General features: G+C 39.6%; 1 pseudogene; it reads left to right on the top strand.

Moving 5' to 3' along the window:
• The first annotated feature begins 1,404 nt into the window (after positions 1-1,404).
• LOC133896918 (probable histone acetyltransferase type B catalytic subunit) overlaps positions 1,405-24,431 on the top strand; it is a 98,316-nt pseudogene continuing 75,289 nt past the window's right edge.

Here is a 24,431-nt window from a genome sequence, read left to right on the forward strand (position 1 = left end):
GTTAATCCCTAGTAATTCTTTTATTCTTTTGAAGTATTAAGCTAGAACCATAAGGTGTTGCAGCGATCTTGTTGTCCATGTAGCCAAAGCGGCTCAAGATCTTTTCCACATAATGGGATTGCAAAAGTGTAATTCCATTCTCACCTCTAATTAACTTAATGTTTAAGATCACATCAGCCTCTCCCGGATCTTTTATATTGAAATTTCTAGACATATATGATTTGACCTCATTAATCACATCAAGATTTGTTCCAAAAATCATGATGTCTTCAACATACAGGCACAGAATAACTCCCTCACCCCCACCATAGTGATAATACATACATCTATCAGCTTTATTAACAACAAAGCCCGCAAATGTTAACGTTCTATCAAACTTCTCTTGCCATTGCTTAGGGGCTTATTTGAGGTCATACAAAGATTTCAGTAACTTACATACCTTATCCTCCTGACCTTCTACTACAAACCCATCAGACTGATCCATATAGATTTCCTCATCAAACTCTCCATTAAAGAAAGTCATCTTAACATTCATCTGATAAACGATAAGACCATGTGAGGTAGACCAAGGAAAATAGTACTCTTATCGTAGTCAGTCAAGCGATAGGTGAATAGTATCAAAAAAAATCTTCGTTTTCTTTTTGGGTATAACCCTTGGCCATAAGCCGAGCCTTATACTTTTCAATAGTACCTTCAGGCCTAAGCTTCTTCTTGAACACCCACTTACAACCTACAGGTTTACAACCATAAGGTCGATCTGTGACTTCCCAAGTCCCGTTGGTGAGAACAGAATTCATCTCGCTTCGGACGGGCTCCTTCCTGTAGTCTGCATCTAGAGATGCACATGCTTCTGAAATTGACTTGGGAGTGTATCCACAAGGTACACAGTGAAATCATCACTAAAGGATTTTATTGTCCTTTGTCTCTTTACTCCTTCTTGGAGCTTCATTGTCATCCTCCTTAGGAATTAGCTTGAGTGATTATTCAGAATACTTGAGTGGTGTGATAGATTCAGGTATTATCTCAGAGGTTTGACTAGAAATGTTATGTATATCCTTCATAGGAAATATGCTCTCATAGAAAGTGGCATCTCTAGGCTCCATAATTGTATACACTATCATGTCAGATACATCAGATTTAACTACTAAAAACCTATAAACAATGCTATGCTAAGCTTATCCCGGAAAGACACAATCCACTATCTTAGGTTCCAACTTGGGCTTTTTAGTTATTGGTACATTGACTTTCGCCAAGCATTCCTAAGTGCGCAAATAAGAAAGTAATGGCGTTCTCCCTTCACATTTTTTATATAGGGTTTTCTCCTTATTCTTGGTAGGAGCTCTATTTATAATATGACACAGAGTCAACAAGGTCTCCCCTCACCATTCCTTAGATAAACCCGCAATGTCTAACATGGCATTGACCAAGTCAGTCAGGATGGAGTTGTTCCTCTCAGCTACCCTGTTTGATTGGGGTGAATAGAGAGATGTTCTCTCATGAATAATTCCATGTTCCTTACAGAATAAGTCGAAATCACTCGAGAAGTACTCTCCACTATGATCCGACCTAAGTCTTTTGATTTTACTTTCCAATTGATTTTCAACTTCTGCCTTATAGATCTTAAAGTAGTCTAGAACCTCATCTTTCGATTTCAACAAATACGCGTAACAAAATCTAGATGCATCATCGATTGAAGTCATGAAATATCTTTTTCTATCCTTCCTCAACACTCCATTCATCTCGCAAAGATCTGATATATGAGTTCTAATGTTACCAAATTTCTCTCCTCGACTACCTTGTGAGGCTTGCAAGGTTGTTTAAATTGCGCACAACTTTGGTACTTAGAACCTTTAACAGTGGAAAAATTTGAAATTAAATTCAAGCTGAAAAGCCGAGTCATACAACCAAAGTTTATGTGACATAACCATAAGTGCCAAACACTAGCCTCATCTCCATTAATGTTGCCACAAATATGATTCACAGATTTGTTGCAGAAATCAAAAAGAGAAAAGCGGAACAAGCCTTTACATTCATAGTCTTTATCAATAAAAAGTCCATATTTCAACAGAACTACTTTATTGGACTCGAGTACCACCTTAAATCCGTCTCTACAGAGAAGAGAACCACTGACTAGATTCTTATTTATTGAAGGGACATGTTAAAACGCTCTTCAGTTGTACAATCTTTCCTGAAGTAAAACCAGAGCTTAGATTAGATTAGATCTTAGATTAGATAGCCACCTCATCACAAAATTATAAAGAAACTAACCCATATAGACATCAATATAAGTGAAAGAATGGGATAATATTTAAGTAAGTGTGTAATGTGAGCACAAACCACACCTTCCGTAGCTACGGAACAAGAGCTTTCAAGGCAAATTGCACAAAGATCGCTTTCATCCACAGAGGGTATTATATGCTGCAAATCAAATTATCTGCAAATGCACATCAAAGAAGATATATAAGCAAATGTTCGATATGTTTTGATCATTTATCTTAAAATGAAGCGCTTATGAGTGGTATTGTTATTAGTGGAAAAACACCAAGCATGTCCAAGGTGAAATTGCCAAGTTAGCGAAAGTAAGTGAGATTCAGCAGAAGCGCTTCCAATTCAGTCTAGTCAATGAACTCGATTTCAGATAATACCAGACATAATCAATAGCGCTGTAAAAGAACTGACAATACTATGAAAACTGAAGGTGAAAAAAGGAAAGAAAAGAAAAGGATTAATGACAATATTTGCAACATATTCAACCCAACCAATGAACATATTTCAGTAGTTGCCTTAATGAGCGTAACAGTTCTGGAAATATTGCAATCATACAACAGACAAAGAGGACTATTTGTTCGCAGATATCAGAACCCCTGGTTTACAGAATAAAACTGCTCTTATTGCATCCGTATTTACTTTTTTGAAAAGCACTGAGCATATATCTGTCGAGAGTTAATCCATGACAATGATTCTAGGATGTACCGGTCGAAGGGTACGTGAACGACGCTTACGGTATGTGTACACTTGTGTGTCTATGATGAACTCCAGAACAGAGGAGTTATCTAGGTTCAGGTCTCCCGAAGGATAACAACCCTACGTTTTGTGTATTCTGTTATGAGTGTTTTGTAAACTGGTTATCGATCCGTCATCCAGACCCTTTGTTCTGCCTCTCTTTATATACTAGAGAGATTGAGAACTTATAAGTGGGCACCGTTTAGCAGACTCACACTGGGCTAGATATTCTACTCTAGGATTACATCATAGAGAACCGGATAAACTCAACTTGCTCTGAGAGCTTTGTGTGCCAGTCCCATCTGTGGAACGCCTCTATACCTGCCTCCCTCGATCGCTCGGCCTATCCCATCTTCGTGCGCCGGAAGCTCGTTTGCCAAGCCATCCTGTCCCTGCGCTCTGCGAGTTTACCTGCAAAATCGTCCACTTGCCCGATCGTTTTGATGACCCTATCATGTATGTCATGCAACACTACATCACCCCACAAAGCCCTATCCTGTAGCATTTAATGCTATGGGACGGGATAGTGCCCAACCACACCAGCCATGACTTTGTTCACCGGATGGGGTGACTAGGGAAGGAAAACACTTGAGTAGATAACAATAAATGTTATTAGACGGGTTAGATAAGTACTGGTCCTGTGACTAGCAAGGGCTGGTCATGGGATAAAAAAATCATAAGGAGGCTAGTCGCGCAAGCCCATCTCTGATCGTGTGAGTCTCCACTTGGTCGTGAGATGGGCCACAGGTCAGAAAATATCTCTACCAGCTACCACATGCCTCATGAGTCCCGTTAGTCACGATGTCTCCTCACCTAATACACCGACAGTACAAGACTCGACCCACGCCTCCCTCTCCTCTCCTTTCCTATCGATTTACGCTCGATCCTTGTGCCTAGTGACGGAACTTGGTGCGCACAGGCGATTAGGTTGCTTAGCTCCGGCGCGTGGGGCTCGGATAAAGCTACCTTATAGCTACGCTTGGGGTTCGGGGGTGGGGATGAGACGGAGACTTGCTGATTCATCTCTCTCTGTGTTCTGCTTAGATTTTGTGTTTGTTTGTTGGGATTTAGATGAATTAGCTTTGCTTTGTTTGGTGCTACCGTGGTAGCAGAGTGGAAGAAAGGGAAAATCGTCCTTGATTGGTTAGTCAAAACTCAAAAGGGGTGCGATGACGCAGCTTAAAATTTTGGATTTGAGTTTGGATTGTTTTGTGGACCCAGGTTGCACAATGTATGGTATTGCATTGCATTGCATGCTTGCTTCTGGATTTGTCGATCTGGCTGTTGTTAGCTTGGTAAAACCTTGTGTGCTGATTTTAGAGGTTTTGGAAGTCTAAAGGTTAGAATGTACATTCAACATGGGATCACTTTATCTCTTATCGTTTGTTTTTTTGGAAAAGGAACTTATATCCACTCTTATCGTTATATTGAACTGATATAGCCGTATAAGAGTTTATTTTTGGTCTCTATATAACTATGATGCACACAGTCATAATCTAACAAACAACAACCTGGTACATAAGTGCGAGGAACCGTCCAAATAATATTCTAATTAATCATGAAGTCGATCATTTGTGTAATCATGACTACACGATTAACCAGAATGTCACCCCAATAGTCCTGACATGTGTTTACTTCCAGGATCGAAACACATTCCTTTACAACAAGCACATCATCAAAAGACATAATAAATAGCGAGTAGTTAAATTAAGTTACAAGTCTTTAAGTAGATTAAACTTTACAACAAAATACATAACTTGAACATTTGCTAGAGTAACTACGCAGCGAAATAAGTTACATGACGACAAAAGATGGGTAGCGCTATTTGTCCTAAGGCGCCACCCGAAAATAACAACACACGAGTAGAATGACTCTACTCTTACCTGTCGCCAACATCAGCGGGCGTAAAGTAGCCAAAGATTAAACTTTTCTCACATGAAAAGCAAATGAAGCACGTGAGTACGAAGGTACTCGTAAGATTTAATCCATAATAGGCACTTATAAATAGCCTGACTCCAAGGAGAAAGAAATTGGGATAATTAGCAAGGACTTGGCCACAAGGTCAAGCAAATTTCATATGCAAGAGTAATTTCAATTCAAGTGTAAGCATCTACACCTAACCATAAACAACATCCTATCTTGAGATCATTACCATACCATAATTATAATTTGAACCGTATCAAAACTTCAACAACATCACCATACATTTCCCAACATACCGTCACAACCACAACCGAAACTCTACGATTGATGCAAATAGACAAAAGCGTATTCATAACCGAGAGCGTGGTAATTCTAATTGTTTTACACTCTGCAAAGGAGTACTTCATTATCCATATGACTTGAGGACCATACAGCTTACGTGACCACACAGATCCACACAAGGGGGTACTTATATCAACCTTCCCTAAATAAGTCCCAACCATTTGAACATACATCTCAACATGCGGAGGTTATCTAGAACTACTCCCAGAGCTAACTAGATACCCCTTCTAAGCCTATTATGCTGATAACACCCGAGACTAGCACGCCAAAAGATCACAGCTACATAAGGTATTTGTCTCATCCGTCCCATATATGAAAACGTGGTAAGTACAGACAAGTGCTAAATCCAACTGCAACAACAGATGGTGCTTAATTGATTCAAGCGGGCCTATAGCATCTGAGACTCTCTTCTCAAGCCATCCCTATTTCCCGCCTGAATCTCGGCTCATCCTCACTAACTTACACCATCCTCCATCATCATTATCTTTGTGATATAAAGTAAGCCCTAAACTCGCGAACGATGGTTGAACCACCATTCGACTTCTACCGAGGACCTATGCCATGCCAAGCATAACACATTCTTTTTAAGTTAGACCATTATGTGATATGAACAACCCAGGTTACAAAGGATCAAGCGATAACCAATGTCAAGGGACGGTAATGCAACAAATAGGATCTAACTCAAAACCCGACATAAGACTCATTGACATGCAAACATACATAAAGCATAACTTATCAATTGACACAATATACGATCCAAAGTAGTGGGCTGAAAATTCTTAGATGCTTGCCATGTTGATCAGCTTCACAAGCAAGGGAACTAACTTCCGATCGCCCTTGATCACGCCCGCGTTACCATCCGGTCCTTCCTTCACTAAGATGAACACATGCAATGATGAGCATGAAAGATGCTATGAAAATACTACAAAATTTTTATAGGTATGTGGTACTGGATAATGAACATAATGCAGCAAGAAACACTCGAATTGAAGCACATAGGCTCATAGTATAAATGATTTATGTAACGGCTATAAGGACCGTAACTAAACTAGACATCAAGATTAAATAAAATTCAACAATTTAAAAAGCCCTTTTATACCAAATTATATTTTTCCTAGATAGAAATGATCAAAACATGAATTGTCCATGTGGTTTTATAATTAATTAATTAATTATAAAAAAATATTTTATTGGGTTATAACATTTTTAAAATGTACTTAAACTCATACAAAGCTGACAAAACTGATTTCATGATTTTTGGAGTTTGTATGAATTAATTATGAAATTTACAATCTATCGGCAAAATAAATGAAAAAGAAAAACGCCTGATGAACAGTACAATCAGGATGCTCCGTGTTGAACTCGCATGGTTCGGGTTCTGGTGAACCTCCGGGTGGAGGTCCTCGAGTATTTTTAGTTAGGATCACCTGGAACCTCCGGGTTGTGACCTGGAGTCTCCGGGTTCCTGCAGAACGTGCGTTTTTCGATGATTCTTCAACTGATTCAACTTGCATGTTAAAGTCTAACCCACATAAGCATGTATAGGAACTAAAAAATAGATTATAAATCTAATTTATCCACTCCAACAACTTGAATCACTAGCTCTACTCATCCAAACCTTCCTTTTATCTCTAATGCCTCAAGAACACGATGCTACTTCACTATTCCTCGATTGCAGCCCACAAATCCCATCCAAATGCCAAATAATTCATGCATCCTCACATAGAAAACCTAGGAGACTTATCCAAGGTGCTTTTTCCACCATCAATTTGGGGAACAATCGAAGGAAAAGCTTGGAGAAGGGAAGACACGGTGCTGCTGAAATTTCAGAATAAAGTGGTGACGAAAATGAGTTGCAATCCTTCAAAACTCCAATCTTGAACACAAGCTCATGTTGACGATGACCGGCATAGCTTTTTTGATGAGATTGAGCTATGAGAAGGTTCTTGCAAATGGTTTGGACTTGTTCTTCTGCCTCTTTGACCAAATCTGGGCTTAGAAAAACTCTTTCGCCAGACTTGAACCAATTCAATGGGGTTCGGCACCTCCTTCCGTAGAGTGCTTTGAATGGGGACATCTTGATACTTGATTGGAAACTATTGTTTTAGAAGAATTCCGCAAATGGCAAGCATATTTCTCACCTCTTCCCATCGGTGAGAGCACAAGCCCTTAGCATGTCTTCAAGGATTTGATATACTCTCTCTGTTTGACCATCGGTCTGAGGATGGTATGCGATGCTATGGAAGAGTTCAGTCTCCATAGCTTCACGAAGGCTCTTCTAGAAATAAGAGACAAAGTTAGACCCACGGTCCGAGACAATCTTCGTAGGAATACCATGAACACAAACGATTCGAGCAAGGTGAAGCTCCGCATATTGCTTGATAGAAAACATGATTTTGACGGGAAGGAAATGAGCTAATTTGGTCAACCGGACCACAATGACCCAAATCGAGTCATACCCTCGAGTGGTCCTAGGTAGTCTGCTAATGAAATCCATACCGATTTCCTCCCACTTCCAAGAGGGAATAAGCAAGGGTTGGAGTGTACCAGCCGACTTGAGATGTTCGGTCTTCAACCTTCAGCAAACATCACACTCGGTGATGTAACAAGCGACCTCACGCTTCATGTGGGTCCACCAAAATCTTTGCTTGAGGTCTTGATACATTTTGGTGCTCCTGAGATAAATAGATAGTAACGAGTCATGGGCTTCACCCAAAATCTTATTCCTTAACTCATGGACCTTAGGGACCACAAGTTGCTTTCTAAACCACAAGATGCCTTAATTATCATCCAAAAAGTCGACAGCTTTGCCCTCCTTCATCTTGTCACGAATTTGGGCCATACCTTTGTCATTCTTCTATGCTTCCTTGATTTGATCGAGGAGGGTGGATTTGACCTCAAGATTTGCAAGAAACTCCTTCGAGACCATATTGAGTCTAAGTCTTCAAAATTTGTCATAGAGTGTGGCATTTCCAGGCTTAACCATAAGACAATTGCATCAAGCCTTTCGGCTCAGGGCATCATCAACGACATTCGCCTTGCCAGGATGATAATGAACCTCTAATTCATAGTCCTTAATCAATTCAAGCCATCTTCTTTGCCTCATATTGAGGTTGGCTTGAGTGAATATGTATTTGAGGCTCTTGTGATCGGTGTAGATATTACAAAGATTGCCAAGAAGGTAATGGCACCATATTTTTAGAGCATGCACAATGGCGGCAAGCTCTAAATCTTGAGTTGGATAATTTTCCTCATGGCGCTTCAATTTGCGAGAAGCATAGGCGACGACTCGGCCCTCTTGCATGAGAACACAGCTATGTCCTATACAAGAAGCATCATAATAAACGTCGAAACTCTTGTCCACATCTGGTTGAGAAAGGACGGGAGCAGTGGTGAGAAGATTCTTCAAAGTCTGGAAGGCTTGTTCACAAGCCTCGAACAAAGTAAACTTTACTCCCTTCTGCAAGAGTTCGGTCATAGGCTTAACAATTTTGGAGAAGTTCTCAATGAACCGGTGGTAGTATCCCACAAGTCTATGAAAACTCTAGATGTCGATGATGTTCTGTGGTTGCCACCAATTGAGCACATTTGCTAAACTTGGCATAGAGACGATGTTCATAGTCTTTCAGGAACGATTCAGAGATGTTAGCCATGTTCTTCTTCGGTCTTGGAATAAGCGAGGATATCATCGATGAAGATTACGATGAAAGAATCCAACTCCTCCATGAACACAGTTTCATTAAAAACATGAAGTAGGCGGTGCATTGGTTATGCCGAAGGACATGACGGTATACTCATAGAGTCCATAGCGGGTAGAGAAGGCCATTTTAGGAACGTCCTCTGATCGAATTTTTATTTGGTGATAATCCAACCTTAGATCAATCTTGAAAAAGAAATGAGCACCGGTCAATTGATCGAACAAGATGTCAATGCGGGCAAGGGGATATTTATTTTTGATAATGACCGTGTTGAGAGGATGATAATCAACATACATCCTCAAGGTATTATCCTTCTTCTTGACGAAGATAGCTGGGCATCCCCAAGGTGAGGAGCTCAGACGAATGAAACCCTTCTCAAGTAATTCCTTCAACTATTTCTTCAATTCCATTAACTCATTTGAAGGCATACGATAGGGTCTTTTAGACACTGGGGCTATTTCGGGTGTGAGTTCAATGACAAATTCAACATCTCAGTTGGGCGGCATTCCTGGTAATTCTTCAAAAAAAATATTCGGGTACTGCACACAACTGGGATATTACAAAGGTCCGTTGTTGTGGCACACTCCAAAGTATAGAGATGGGGACCACCCTCTCCCAAGTGGAGGGGGATCTCAAAACTAGTTGAATTTTTAAGAGAGATGATCCTCTGAGTGCAATTCATAAGAGTGCCATTTTTGGTCAACCAATTCATTCCTAAGATGACATCCACTCCCCTAGTATCAAGAATGATCAAGTTTGTAGAAAACAAAACTTCTTCAATGAGGATCTCGACCAAGGGAGTGACTTGATTGGTTTGCAACTGGGTACCAGGTGCATCAATATGATATAAAGAAGGTAGAGTCTTGGTGACCATATTGTGACGCAAGACGCAACCCTCCTTAACGAAAGAATGAGATGCTCCAGAACCAAAAAGTGCAACTATAGGGTGGGAATTTACGACTACCATACCAACAAGCACGCTGTCGTCCTCGTGAGCCCCTTCGGTAGTGATATGGTTCACCCAGCCACGCTTGGGAACTTGCGTAGACTTGTATGCTTGCTAAGAGGGTTTTGCTTGTAGTGGTGGCCTTGGAGTAGTTGCCACGGCTCCCATCTTCGGAAAATGATACTCCCGCACAAAGGGCTCGACATGCCCACAATTGTAGCATGGGCCGTCGAGACCACCAGTCACAGTTCCTTGTGACCTCGCAGGCCTTGGAGTCTATCCCAGCGATGAGGAGTATGAATGTTGCACCACCCACATAGGATGTGGAGCAGATGGTGTCGACATGGAAGACAGAGGGAGTTGATTTCGCGTTCGCTGATGTTGATATCTCCCGCCCACAGAGGATGATGGGACCCTCTTACGCTTCTTCTCCTCCTGATGGTTCTTCAACTTGTGCTCGACGGTGAGAGAGGTGCTCACCAACTTATTGAAGTACATAAACTCGTGAGCAGATAAAAAGTCTAGCATCTTGGTGGAGAGACCATTTACAATGCGATCTTGCTTTTGAGCATCGGTACCGATTTCTTCCAGCGCATATTGTGCCAAGTGGTTGAACACCTGTACGCATTCCATGACCGAATTGCCTCCTTGCTTGAGGTCAACAAATTCCAGCCGCTTGATATCCATTATCCCCTTAGGGATATGATAATCGTGGAAGGCTTGGCGGAACTCCGCCCATGAGACGTGATGATCGGCGGCATAATAATACTCATACATCATAAAGGTAGAACATACAAGTCTCATACATAGGGCATAATATAGCTAAACTTAATCGTCCAAAAGTTAACGAAAGAAACTACACCCTATTACATAATTCTTAAATCCACTGACTTAAAACCACCCATGATACGGATCCCAAACAAGCCCTCTGGAAATTCATCCAAGAGATGATGTTGCGGAGAGCTCGAATCGTAAATGGCATCTGGGTGCATGAGATGTTGCGACTCTCCTAACAACATTTCCCTCGTGTAGCTCGAGTGGTGGAATTACAGCACTTGCAATCTAGTGGATGCCTTCGCACCTCGGCCACGAGGATGAGGTACCCATGTGCCCTGCACCACCAAAAAGCGGTGAGTCTGAGGTGCCATGCCATACGGTGTCATATGGCCATCTCCATACAACACCCCACGGTTCAACAATCCACAACGCACTTGTGGTCCCATCACGTGTTGTAGCTGATTGTAGCACTTTCGCATCTCCCAAAGCTTGGCCACCACACAATGTAGGATTGGTCCAAGGAGCGAACCAACTCTACCATGCGGTGCTCATTTAGAGGGCCCACATCCGGAACATCTTCAAAGTTGTTGACGTTGTTTCCCCGGATGGGAAAGTAGACGAAAGACCATCCTCATAGAACTAGTAACTCGCCACGAAGGGGAGCCATCTCCTTGTACGCCACCATCTGAACCATCATTTCTTCTGAAGTTCCAATTGCCTCGAAGTAGTGAGGGTTGGCTCTGCCTTCTATGATCCTTGCCCGAATGTCCACAGTCACCAGGTAATCCACCAAGTTTGGCCTAACTCCTCGAGCATACACTGGGTACTCTAGCGCATAGGTGAAATTTGCACGCCAAAGCATCTCGCGGAGGAGTGCGGGAAAACCTCCCACACCCTCGGCACGAGTAGCCATCACTAACGTAAGAGCGGCGATCCTTAACCCATTAAGAAAGAGATGAGTTAGAGACCCATTTAGGCATGTTAACAATAAGAAGAGGTACAATGAGGAATAAAATAGAGCAAACACTTAGGAACTAAAGATAACTTTTAGTAGGTTGACACATTTTATTAACCCATCCTAAGTATTTTTAGGCTACTTTATTAAACCAAGCTCTGATGCCACGTTGTGAGGAACTGTCCATATAATATTCAAATTAATCATGAAGTCAATCATTTGTGTAATCATGACTACACGATTAACCAGAATATCACCCTGGTAGTCCTGGCATGTGTTTACTTCCAGGATCAGAACACAAACCTTTACAACAAGTACATCATCACAAGACATAATAAACAACGAGTAATTAAATTAAGTTACAAGTCTTTAAGTAGATTAAACTTTACAACAAAATATATAACTCGAACATTTGCTAGAGTAACTACGCAGTAGAATAAGTTACATAATGACAAAAGATGGGTAGTGCCATTTTCCCTAAGGCACCACCCCAAAATAACAACGCACGAGTAGAATGACACTACTCCTGCCCGTCGCTAACATCGGCGGGCGTAAAGTAGCCAAAGACTAAACCTTCTCACCTAAAAAGCAAACGAAGTACGTGAGTATGAAGGTACTCGTAAGACTTAAATCCATAATGAGCACTTATAAATAGCCCGACTCTAAGGAGAATGCAATTTGGATAATTAGCAAGGATCCGGCCACAAGGTTAAGTGAATTTCATATGCAAGAGCAATTTTGACTCAAGTGTAAGCATCTACACCTAACCATAAACAACCTCCTGTCATGAGATCATTACCGTACCATAATTATAACTTGAACTGTATCAAAACTTCAACAACATCACCATACATTACCCAACACACCATCATAACCACAACCGGAACTCGACGATTAATGCAAATGGACAGAAGCGTGCTCATAATCGAGAGCACAATAATTCGAATTGTTTTACACCCTGCAGGGGACTACTCCAATACCCACACGACTTGAGGACCATACGGCTTACGTGACCACATAGATCCACACAAAGGGGTACTCATGTCAACCTTTCCCAAATAAGCTCCAACTGTTTGAACATGCGCCTCGGCATGCAGGGGTCATCTAGATCTACTCCCATAGCAAACTAGATACCCCTTATAAGCCTATTATGTCAACAACACCTGAGACTAGCACGTCAAAAGATCACAGCTACATAAGGTATTCGGCTCATCCGTCCCATATACAGATACGTGGTAAGTATGGATAAGTGCTAAAGCTAATTGCAACAATGGATGGTGCTTAATCGATTCAAGTGGGCCTATAGCTTCTAAGACTCCCTTCTCGAGCCATCCCTATTGCCCACCTGAATCTTGGCTCATCCTCATTAACTTACACCATCCTCTATCATCATTATCTTTGTGACATAAAGTAAGCCCTAAGCTCACGAACGATGGCCGAACCACTGCTCGACTTCTACCGAGGACCTATGCCATGCTAAGCATAACATATTCTTTGTAAGTTAGACCATTATGTTACATGAACAACCCAGGTTACAAAGGATCAAGCTATAAACAATGTCAATGGAGGGTAATGCAACAAATAGGATATAACCCAAAACCCGACATAAGACTCATTGATATGCAAACATACATAAAGTATAACTTATCAATTTACACAATATATGATCTAAAGTAATAGGCTGAAAATACTTAGATACTTGTCTTGTTGGTCAGCTTCACAAGCAAGGGAACCAACTTTCGTTACACTCCGGTCCTTCATTCACTAAGAAGAACGCATGCAATGATGAGCATGAAAGAGATACCATGAAAATGCTACAAAATTTTAATGGGGATGTGGTACTAGGTAATAAACATAATGCAGTAAGAAACACTCAAATTGAAGCACATAAACTCATGTTATAAATTATTTATTTAAGGGCTATCCAAAAAGGACCGTAACTAAACTAGACAACAAGATTAAATAAACTTCAACAATTTAAACAACACTTTCATATCAAAGTATATTTTTCCTAGATAGCACTAATCAAAACATGAATTGTCCAGGAGGTTTAATAATTTTAGGATATGGTATTAATTAACCATGATTTAATTAATCTAAAACATATTTAATTTATTAATTAATTATCAAAACGTATTTTCTTGAGTTCTAAATTTTTTAACATGTAGTTATACTCATATGAGGCTAACTCAAGTTTCATGATTTTTGGAGTTTGTATGAATTAATTATGAAATTTATAAGCTATCAACAATATAAATGAAAAAGAAAAACGCCTGATAAATAGTACAATCTTGATGATCCAGGTTGAACTCGGACCCTTCGGGTTTTGAAGTCTCCGGGTGAAACTCTGGATGGGGGTCCTCATGTATTTTTTGGTTAGAATCACCCGGAACCTTCAGGTTGAAGTTGGACCCTCTGGGTTCTGGAGTCTCCAGGTGAACCTCTAGGTGGGGGTCCTCGGGTATTTTTGGTTAGGATCATCCAAAACCTTCGAGTTAAACTTGGACCCTCTGGGTTCCAGAGTCTTCGGGTGAGGGTCCTTAGGTATTTTTGGTTAGGATCATCTGAAACCTCTGGTTGTGACCCGGAGTCTCCGGGTTCCTGCAGAACACGAGTTTTTCGATGATTCTTCAAGCTATTTGACCTGTATGTTAAAGTCTAACCCACATAAGCATGTATAGGAACTAAAATATGGATTCTAAACCTAATTTATCCACTCCACCTACTCGAATCATTAGCTCAACTTATCCAAACCTTCTTTCTATCTCTAATGGCTCAAGAACACGATGCTACTTCGCCATTCCTCGATTGTAGCCCACAAATCCCATCCAAATGCCAACTAATTCATGCATCCTCATATGAAAAACCTAGGAGAATTACCCAAGGTGTTTTTCCATGTTTTGTGGCCATCAATTTGGGGAAGAATCAAAGGAAAAACTTGGAGAAGGGAAGACAAGGTGCTGCTAAAATTTCAGAACAAAGTGGTGATGAAAAGGAGTTGCAATCCTTCAAAAATCGATTCATGCAAGAGATTATTGGATGGAAAGGAAGCTAAGGAGGGGAAAACAATGGTAACACATGCACACCTTGTTTCTTGCTCCTTGGGTGGGATTTTGGGGGAAGAAATGAGAGGGAGCTTGAGAGAGAGGGAGATGGTTGCTGCTGTCTTTCTCCTTGGCTGGATGAGAGAGCAAGAGAGAGTGAGAGTGAGAGAGAGGGAGAAGGTCTGCTGCAGCACTTGAGAGAGGGAGGTGAAGGTGGTGGGGCCAGTTAGCTAGGTAGGTCCCACATACAGTTGAGGCAAGTGTTTTTGCAGAAATTCTATTCCTTCTCTCCCCTTTCTATTAGTCCAAATGAAGTGACTTAAGCTCAAAAAAATTCTACAAATTTTTGTGTCGCGATTACAAAATGAGAGGAAACATTTCTAAAAGGATTCACCCTCCACGCCTACGTGAGACTTAAATTAGCGAAAACTCTAACGTTGGTTATTTTCAAAATACATAGCAAAGATCGAACCACTATTAGAAATAACACAAGCACTCAACTGTGCTTAACAATTAAACCTGATACTTATGATGCATGATTATGCTTAATGACATGCTTCTGGATTTTGGGATGTGACAATAAGACCCACAATAAGCAAAAGTCTAACAAGATGGAAATATATCTCCTCAGATGAGGTTATTCTGCTTAGGCTTGGATGTGGAGTTTAGACTGCTATCAAAACTAGGTAAAGAGCTCTCTAGTTGCCCACTCTAGTCACGTACATGTTGTAATAACCATCTCACGATGCTCTTATCGATATAGTATAGACCACGTATGGAGCCAGTGTGTACAAGTAAAACTAACTTGCAAAGGTGAAACAAAATTCCTCTTGTTAAAGACAATGTCATTCATACATAGCCATAGAGACCAACAAAATATAGCCGCCACTGTCAATATGTAGCCTTTTAAGTTTTTACTAAGACCCTGAAGTCAATTCCCAAACATGTTTTGAACACTTCGCGGTTGGTAAAGATTCGATGCTACCTAGACTATTAGCCATGCAGAGTGTGCGAAACGACAATCAAAGAAGAGATGTTTAATTGTCTTAGATTTGTGGCGAAAGCAATACTTCTGATCACCAAGCCATTGTCTTTTACTTTGGTTGTCCTTTGTTAATAGAACACCTTGTGTATATACCAAAGGAAGATCTTAATTTGTAATGGTATTTTCAATTTCCACATTTGACTATTTTGGATTGGTTCATCCCCTTGCACCAGGGAGTTAGGGACCTATACAGAGAGCTAACTTTGAACATTCCAGTTTGATTTAAGCTCTATTTAAACTTATCTCGGTCCCTCGACAAAGTGATGTTGTTGAGGCATGCTACCAATTCATTCCACACGACCAATTTTGAGCCAGATAGGTCCCGCCTGAAATAAATATTTGTGGGGAATGACTCCATTGTCTTCACTACTGAGGCCTGCTTATTTCGCATGATGTTATATAATAAAGGAAATTGGACTCTTAGCAACGAGTTGCCTACCAAATGTCCTCCCAAAATCTAATTTTAGAGCTGTACTTTATGTTAAAAGTACCATATCGGAATATGATACTTTTCACTTTCATTAGACCGGCCCAGAAATGTGAGTCATCTAGTTTTGATTCAACTTACGAAAGTGTTTTTGTCCCTATGTATTTGTTTCAAAGTAGATCTTGCCAAGTCCCCTCCTTCGTCAGTAACTTGTATGTCCATTTACATAGAAGATAGGTATTTTGGATATCTAGGTCCTTTATCCCTAATCCATTCAAGTCTTTGGGTTTACATAGGACTTTCCATTTTACCAGGTGGTACTTCTTTTGTGGATATCGCTTTGCCAATAAAACCTTGATCGAAAATAATCAATATTTTTTAGAATCCCGTGTGGGATTTGGAAGGACATCATATAAGTGGGTATGCTACAGAACTGAGTCTAGAAGTACCAGTCTGCTACCTGCAGTTAAGTATTTGGCCTTTTAGCTGCTTAGTCTTTTTTCAATTATTGCCTCCACTTCTTTCCAATACGAGTTTCTCAGTTTTCGATAGTGAATTGGGATTCCTAGGTACCAAAGTGGTAACTCACCCATTGCACATCCAAATGTATTCACATATTGATCGGTCTTGTCTTGAGCTACCCCAAAGCAAAATAATTCACTTTTATGGAAATTTATTTTTAACCCTAAAAGCTGCTCGAATGCACATAGTTTGTATGAATAGTAAATGTAAATCCATTCTCACCTTATAAATGCTGTTCATTTCTGTCGGTGTATTTTGCCTATCTTGTTTTTCTTGCGGGGCAGACTCAGCATAGTTCAGATCACTGACTTGTGCCTGGCTTCCAGAAACAGGAGGAGCCATCACTCTTTTTTGGTTGTATTGGTCCTATAAAGATGGTTCTGCAAGATACAAGTTACATGCTGTTTGTTCATCATTGTGGATGCGGACATGCTAATTTCCCTTGCTTGTTTCTGTGCTTTCAGGCCCTTTATTTATGTTGTACATGCAGGCTAACTGATTAAGCCATTTTCTATTTCCTTCTGTTGTGCAGATGCTGGAGTTGAGTCAAATGAGTGTATGAAAGTGTTTCTGGGTATGGAATTACTTTTAGCCTCCTTAAATTGCAATTTTTAGAAGCCATTCCCCCTTTCTTTATGTATACTTGTTAGGAATAAAGCACGATAGGATCGAACACAAGACATGATTTTTACGTGAAAAACCCTTGCGAAAAAAAAATCACGGATGCCAATCGACGATCTTCACTATATCAGGGATGTGTATAATGCAGGAGATTACAATGAGCCTCTCTGCTCTCCTTGCAGCTTACAAGATATATTTATTAGATGGACATATACGACTCGAGTCTAATATGGACTGTTCCGGAATATGGGCCGAAGGCGTCACTTGTATGGCCCAACAGGATTTCGGATTACAATCCAACAAACACCACCTTAAGACGAATTCTATTTTATAGCAAATAAAGAATTATCAATGAACTCCCTTCAATAATAAATATCACCAACGCCAAAAGTCTCTAGAACTCAAACTGTAATACCAACTAAACTAGAGCATAACTCAAATTTAGTAGCAGGAATTGACTTTGTCATCATATCAGCAGGATTATCATGAGTGCTTATCTTGCATATTTTAATATCACCTTGAGTAATAACATCTCAAATATAATAATAACTCACATCAATGTGCTTTGTTCTTTCATAAAATATTTGATCCTTTGTAAGGTAAATAGTACTCTGACTATCACAGAATATATTAATGCAAGAATTATCTCCACAAAGCTCAGTGTACAAACCTCTCAGCCAAATAGCTTCTTTGCATGCTTAAAAAATAGCCATATATTCAGCTTCAGTAGTTGATAAATCAACAGTAGCCTGCAAACACGCTTTCCAACTAACAACACAACCACCAACGGTGAAAACATAACCTGTGAGAAATCTCCTCTTATCCAAATCACCAGCATAATCCGAGTCAACGTAACCAACAAGTCCATCTCCAGATTTTTCAAACTGCAAACAAGCATCAGAAGTACAACACAGATATATGAAAATCCACTGAACAACTTTCCAATGCTCTTTGCTAGGATTAGCCATAAATCTACTAACAACACTCAGTGCATGAGATAAATCAGGACGAGAGCAGACCATGGCATACATAAGTGAACCAACTGCACTAGAATATGGAACTCTAGACATGTACTTAATATCGTACTCTGACTCAAGACATAGAGCTGAAGATAATTTGAAATAAGCAGCTAATGGAGTACTCACTGGTTTTACATCATGCATATTGAAACAACGAATGGCCTTCTCAATATAACCTTACTGACCAAGATATAACTTGCCAGCTTTCCTGTCTCTAATAATCTCCATACCAAGAATTTTCTTTGCTGCACCTAAATCCTTCATCTCAAATTCATTACTCAACCGTGATTTCAATTTGGCTATTTCTGATTTATCCTTTGCAGCAATCAACATACCATCGACATAGATAAGCAAATAAATAGCTGAACCATTAACAGTCTTCAAATAGACACAACTATCATAATTAGAATGCTTAAAACCATTAGAGAGCATAAAGGAGTCAAACCTCTTGTACCACTGTCTAGGAGACTGCTTCAAACCATAAAGAGATTTCTTTAATTTACAGACAAAGTCTTCTTCTCTAGGAATAACAAAACCTTCAGGTTGATCCATATAAATGTCTTCATCTAACTCCCCATGTAAGAATACAGTTTTAACATCTAATTGCTCAAGTTCATAATCATGTATAGCAACAATACTGAGTAAAGTGCGAATAGAACTATGCTTCACAACAGGGGAGAAGACATCATTATAATCAATACCTGGAATCTGGCTATAGCCTTTAGCAATCAACCTTGCTTTATACCTTGCTGCTTCATTAGGAGAAATATCCTCCTTTCTTTTGAAAATCCACTTGCAAACAGGCTTCTTCTCTTTTGGTAATTTGACTAAATCTCAAGTACCATTCTTTTCAAGTGACTCTATCTCATCTTGCATTGCAGTCATCCAGTTATTGCAATCAGTAGAAGTAATAGCCTCATTGTAATTAGAAGGTTCTGTATTACCTTCAACTTCTTCTGCACAACTCAGAGCATAACCAGCAATATTACACTCCTCAATTGACCTCTTGGGTGGATTAATTTGCCTTCTAGGCCTATCAACTGCAATAGAATGTTGTGTAGGCTGCACAAATGATGAAGAATGTGGAGCACTAGATGAATCATGGTCAATAAATAATTTTTCAGCAATAGGTGTATCTTGGACAACGGTATCTGGTGTACTTTCTGCATTAATAAAATGCTCCACCTGCACGCTAGAACTCTGCTGACTCTGAACAGGAGCATTTGACAACATAGCAGATTCATTAAAGACAATATTCCTGCTAATCACCACCTTTTGTGTTGTAGGATTCCATAATTTATAACCTTTAACACCAGATTTATAACCAAGAAAGATGCACTTAACAGCTCTAGGCTCTAATTTACCATTATCAACGTGAGCATAAGTAGGACAACAAAAAATTCTCAATTCTGAATAATCAGCTGGAGAACCAAACCATACCTCAATTGGAGTTTTCTTATCAATGGCAATATTGGGTGATCTATTAATAAGATAGCAAGTAGTGGAAACGGCTTTAGCCCAAAAACGCCTATGCATACCTGCATTAGACAACATGCAACTGGCCCTCGAGATGATAGTTCTGTTCGTACGCTTAGCTACACCAATTTATTGTGGAGTACCAGGAACAGTGTAGTGCCTCATAATGCCTTTAGACTTACAATATGAATCAAATTCGTCAGAACAAAATTCCATCCCATTATCAGTGCGAAGCTTCTTTACCTTCTTTTCGGTTTGCCTTTCAACCATAACCTTCCACTCTTTAAATGCTTCTGATTTATGCTTCAAGAAATAAGGCCAAATTTTTCTCGAGTAATCATCAAGAATAGTTAACATATAACGAGAACCACCTAGTGAAGACCTATGATATGGTCCCCATAAATCAGAATGCACATAATCAAGAATATCTTCTGTTGTATGAACCGAAGTGTTGAATTTCACCCTCTTATGCTTGCCAAAAATACAATGCTCACCAAAATTTAGCTTACCGATACTGTGTCTATCAAGAAAACCTCTCTTGCTTAATTCTGCCAAACCAAGTTCACTCATATGCCCAAGACGCATATGCCAAAGATTAGTAGCATCAGAATCTGATAATGAATGTGAACTTACAGCGGCATCACCTGTGATTGTAGTGCCTCGGAGATGATATAAATTGACAGACTTCAAATCACCTTTCATTACAATAAGAGAACCCTTTTTCACCTTCAAAACACCATCTCCACTTGACCAATCATACCCTTTATTATCAAGAGTACTCAAAGAAATAAGGTTACTTTTCATACCTGGAACGTGCCTCACATCTATCAAGGTTCTAACAATGCCACCATGCATCTTTATCATAATTGATCCAATTCCAACAATTGGACGTGGGTTATCATCACCCATCCTAACAGAACCAACATCTTGAACAGAATTATAAGTGGTGAACCAATCTCTATGTATGCATATATGGAAAGACGCAACATAGTCAATAATCCATTCATCACCATTAATAGCACATCCAGCAAAAGCAACGAGAGTCTCTCCGTCAGAACTATTATCAGAAGCAGCAACAGATGCTTTACCTTCTTCAATGGATTTACCTTTCCTCTTTTCTTTATTCCTCAACTTGTAACATTCAGATATGTCATGATTATTTTTCTTGCAATACCTGTAGAATTTTTCTTTGCCTCTGGATTTTGAACGACCCCTGTAACCGTTTGAACTTTTATCGCTTTGGCTATTATGCGAATTCTTCTCATTTGTCCTGCCACGCACAATCAAAACTTCTCCATTGGAAGTAGAGCCATCAGTAGATACCATCTGTTTCATATTTTCCTCGGCATGCAAGGCCTCATAAACTTCTTTCAAAGTTAGTGTATCATGACTGTATAATATGGTATCTCTGAAGTTTGCAAAAGAATTGGGTAATGAGCACAAAAGAATAAGACTAAAATCCTCATCATCATATTTTACCTCTATAGACTGTAGGTCAGCAACGATCTCCTTAAAGATCGAAAGATGATTCAACACAAAATCACCCTCCTGTAATTTATGTATGAACAACTTCATCTTCAGATGCATTTTACTAGTTAGATCTTTGGACATGCAGATCGATTCTAGCATTAGCCATAAAGCAGCAGCGGTTTTCTCCTGCAAAATCTCTTGCAAAATATTGTTTGACAAATGAAGATGAATTTGTGACAAAGCCTTACGATTCTTTCTCTTTTCTTCATCGGACCAAGACTTTTGATCGTTATTCCCAAAATTATCAAGCGCATCATCAAAATCAGTATACGCAAAAATAGCCCGCATCTTTACTTGCCATAGAGAAAACCTTGTATCACGATCTAGCAGTGAAATATCATATTTCATAGAAGTCATGGCGAAGAATAATCAGCACAAAATAATCTGCAACGCTTCTGGTACAGCCTGTGTGCACCAAACAATAAACTGAAAAAGTCCTGATACACTTCATATACATGCAGCAATCAAACCAGAAACAAATCTCCTGATAGCTTTCCTTGGATGCACATAGAAAATTTTTTACTCCTTTTTCTTCTCCTAAGAGAGCAGGCGAGGCAACGAGTCCTCGGGACTTGATCCTCTTTTCTTTTTTTTCACGTTGGCTGGATTGAGATGTCACCTCAAAACTTTGGATCAGCTTCTCTTTCAGATTTAGTCTCGGCAGTGAGTGCCGCGACGATTAAAACAAAGATCGACGGATGGACGAGTGCGTCGCGAAGAAGAGGTGTAGTATGGCAGCAAAAATCAGAGACGGCTTCGATAGATTCGTCGAGAAGAATCCGAGTGGCGGAAAAAGAGCCTTTTCTAGTGTTTCTCGTGTAGGTTTAATCTGGCTCTAATATCACTTGTTAGAAATAAAGCATGATAGGATCGAATACGAGACACGATTTTTATGTGGAAAATTCTTGCAGAAAAAAATCACGGACACCAATCGACGATCTTCACTGTATCAGGGATGTGTATAACGCAGGGGATTACAATGAGCTTCTCTGCTCTCCTTACAGCTTACAAAATATATTTATTAGATGGATATATACGACTCGAGTCTGATACGGACTGTTTCAGAATATAAGCTGAAGATGTCCCTTGTACGACCCAACAGGAATTCGGACCACAATCCAACAATACTTGTCCCTTTATATATCCCACTAGCTTATATAACTCTAGTTACCCATGGAAGTAAACAGCAAACATTGGAACGCCGATTTTTCTTGGTTGTATAATGCAACTGACTGCAGTAAAACCGGAACTGACTGAACTCAATGGAATCATAATCCTAATTCAGATTCTTAGTTTTTTTCTTTCTGTTGGTTTGTTTGCAGTAAGGAACCCTGACGAGATGGTCTCAGTAGACAGCACTTCTATTGAACCATTGGACCTAAACTGTTTTTTGGTGAAGATGGAAAGATATATGGTTACAAAAATCTTAAGGTAAACAAAGCAGAACAGTTTGCTGTTATTAGTTTAATTGTTGATTAGCAGATTCTGCAGCCCTTTATCCCATTAGGGGGCCGTTTGGTAGAGCTCACAGAGCTGATTCCCGGCTGGAATCAGGGGGAGCTCTGCCAAACAGCAGAATCAGGCTTTAGCTCCCCGGCTGGAATCCGTGGGAGTGATTCTCTGATTCTGCTGATTCTGGGGAGCTGAAAAAAGTAGCTTCTCCTGATTCTGATTCTGTTGAGAATCATTTTCTCTGGCAATTTTTTTTAAAGAATCACTAAAGAATCACTTTCAGCCACAGAATCACTCCCACCACAGAATCACTCCCACCACAGAATCAGGGCTTTGGAGAGCTCTACCAAACAGGCCCTAGTTCTTTCTATAAGTTCGAGATGCTTGCTATCTACATTGTGAAATGATCATTTTTGTATCGGATATGTTCATTTGTTACAGATAAATGTGTGGATAAGTGCGCTATCATTCCATGGATATGCTGAGATTTCATTTGACGAGACATCTGATGTGAGTATTGGTTCATCGAAAAAAACTCGAGCAATTACTTTGTTGTTATATATCATGAGTCCATTTGATATGATAACATCCCATCTGTGCCGAATGTTGTCTATGTCACGTGTAAAGATATTCTTCTGCACTCTTAGCATCTGCAGTTTCCACTTATGGTTGCCATCGCCGTATACGTAATTTGATATTGCTTTAGAAAACTTTGTGCGTCCAACAGAATGGTTGAGGTGTCTGTCACTGTCAGTTATAATCTTGTCCATTCTGACTTTTAAGCTTGTTTTTACCTTCCATGTTCATTTCTTGGACTGATCGGTGACACCTCGCAGCAAATCATCTCTAACCTTCAATCATAATTCCTAGTCTTTGCTGTTCTTTTTACATCTGAATATATTAGCTACTGTTGTTCAGTGAGGAATATAATCCAGAATTTGAATTTTCTGTTGACATATATTTGTAAGCAATAGTAATTTTAGTCCTTCCTGATTTCCTCAAGTCATTGACAAACATTTTACTGATATCTTCCAGGGAGGGAAAGGAATAACATATCTATAGCCTGTTCTTCAGGTCTGTTTCATTCACAATGTCCTTACATAAAAAAAGAAACCTCCAGACATATGGTTTTCAAGTTCTTAACTTCTTTTATTCTTTGACAGAACATTTTTGGAGAAAACTTGGTAGAAAAAGAGGATTTTCAGCAAACCTTTTCAAAGGAATGGCAATATATCAGGTACTCTTTAGTCTTAACAGTAGTACGATGCAGCAGTATTTGTTGCTTCAGGAAGCAGGACTTTGTTAATTTTCTTATTGGTACAGAAATGTGGTGACAGGTAGTAATGCCATGAAACATGATGTCTCAAATGAATCAGATCAGGCAGTTGAGGTAATCATTTTGTTCCTTTGCGTTTGTGAATTTGACTTGCAATACTTATTTTACTCCGGTCCTTGATTTTCAGCTTAACTAATAATATTTGTTTAAGTAAAGGTTGCCCTATGAAGTGTTATCAATTTAGGACACTATTTTGTCAATAAATATAAAGCACAATCGCTTCCATTGTTAAAATGTATGCGTTTTTGTATGTTCAAAATTTGGATTTGATCTGTGGTTTGGATCTATTATTATTTCCTGGAAGTTTACATTTAG

The sequence above is a fragment of the Phragmites australis genome, chromosome 17 (genome assembly GCF_958298935.1).
Source record: "Phragmites australis chromosome 17, lpPhrAust1.1, whole genome shotgun sequence".
Classification (NCBI taxonomy): Eukaryota; Viridiplantae; Streptophyta; class Magnoliopsida; order Poales; family Poaceae; genus Phragmites; species Phragmites australis.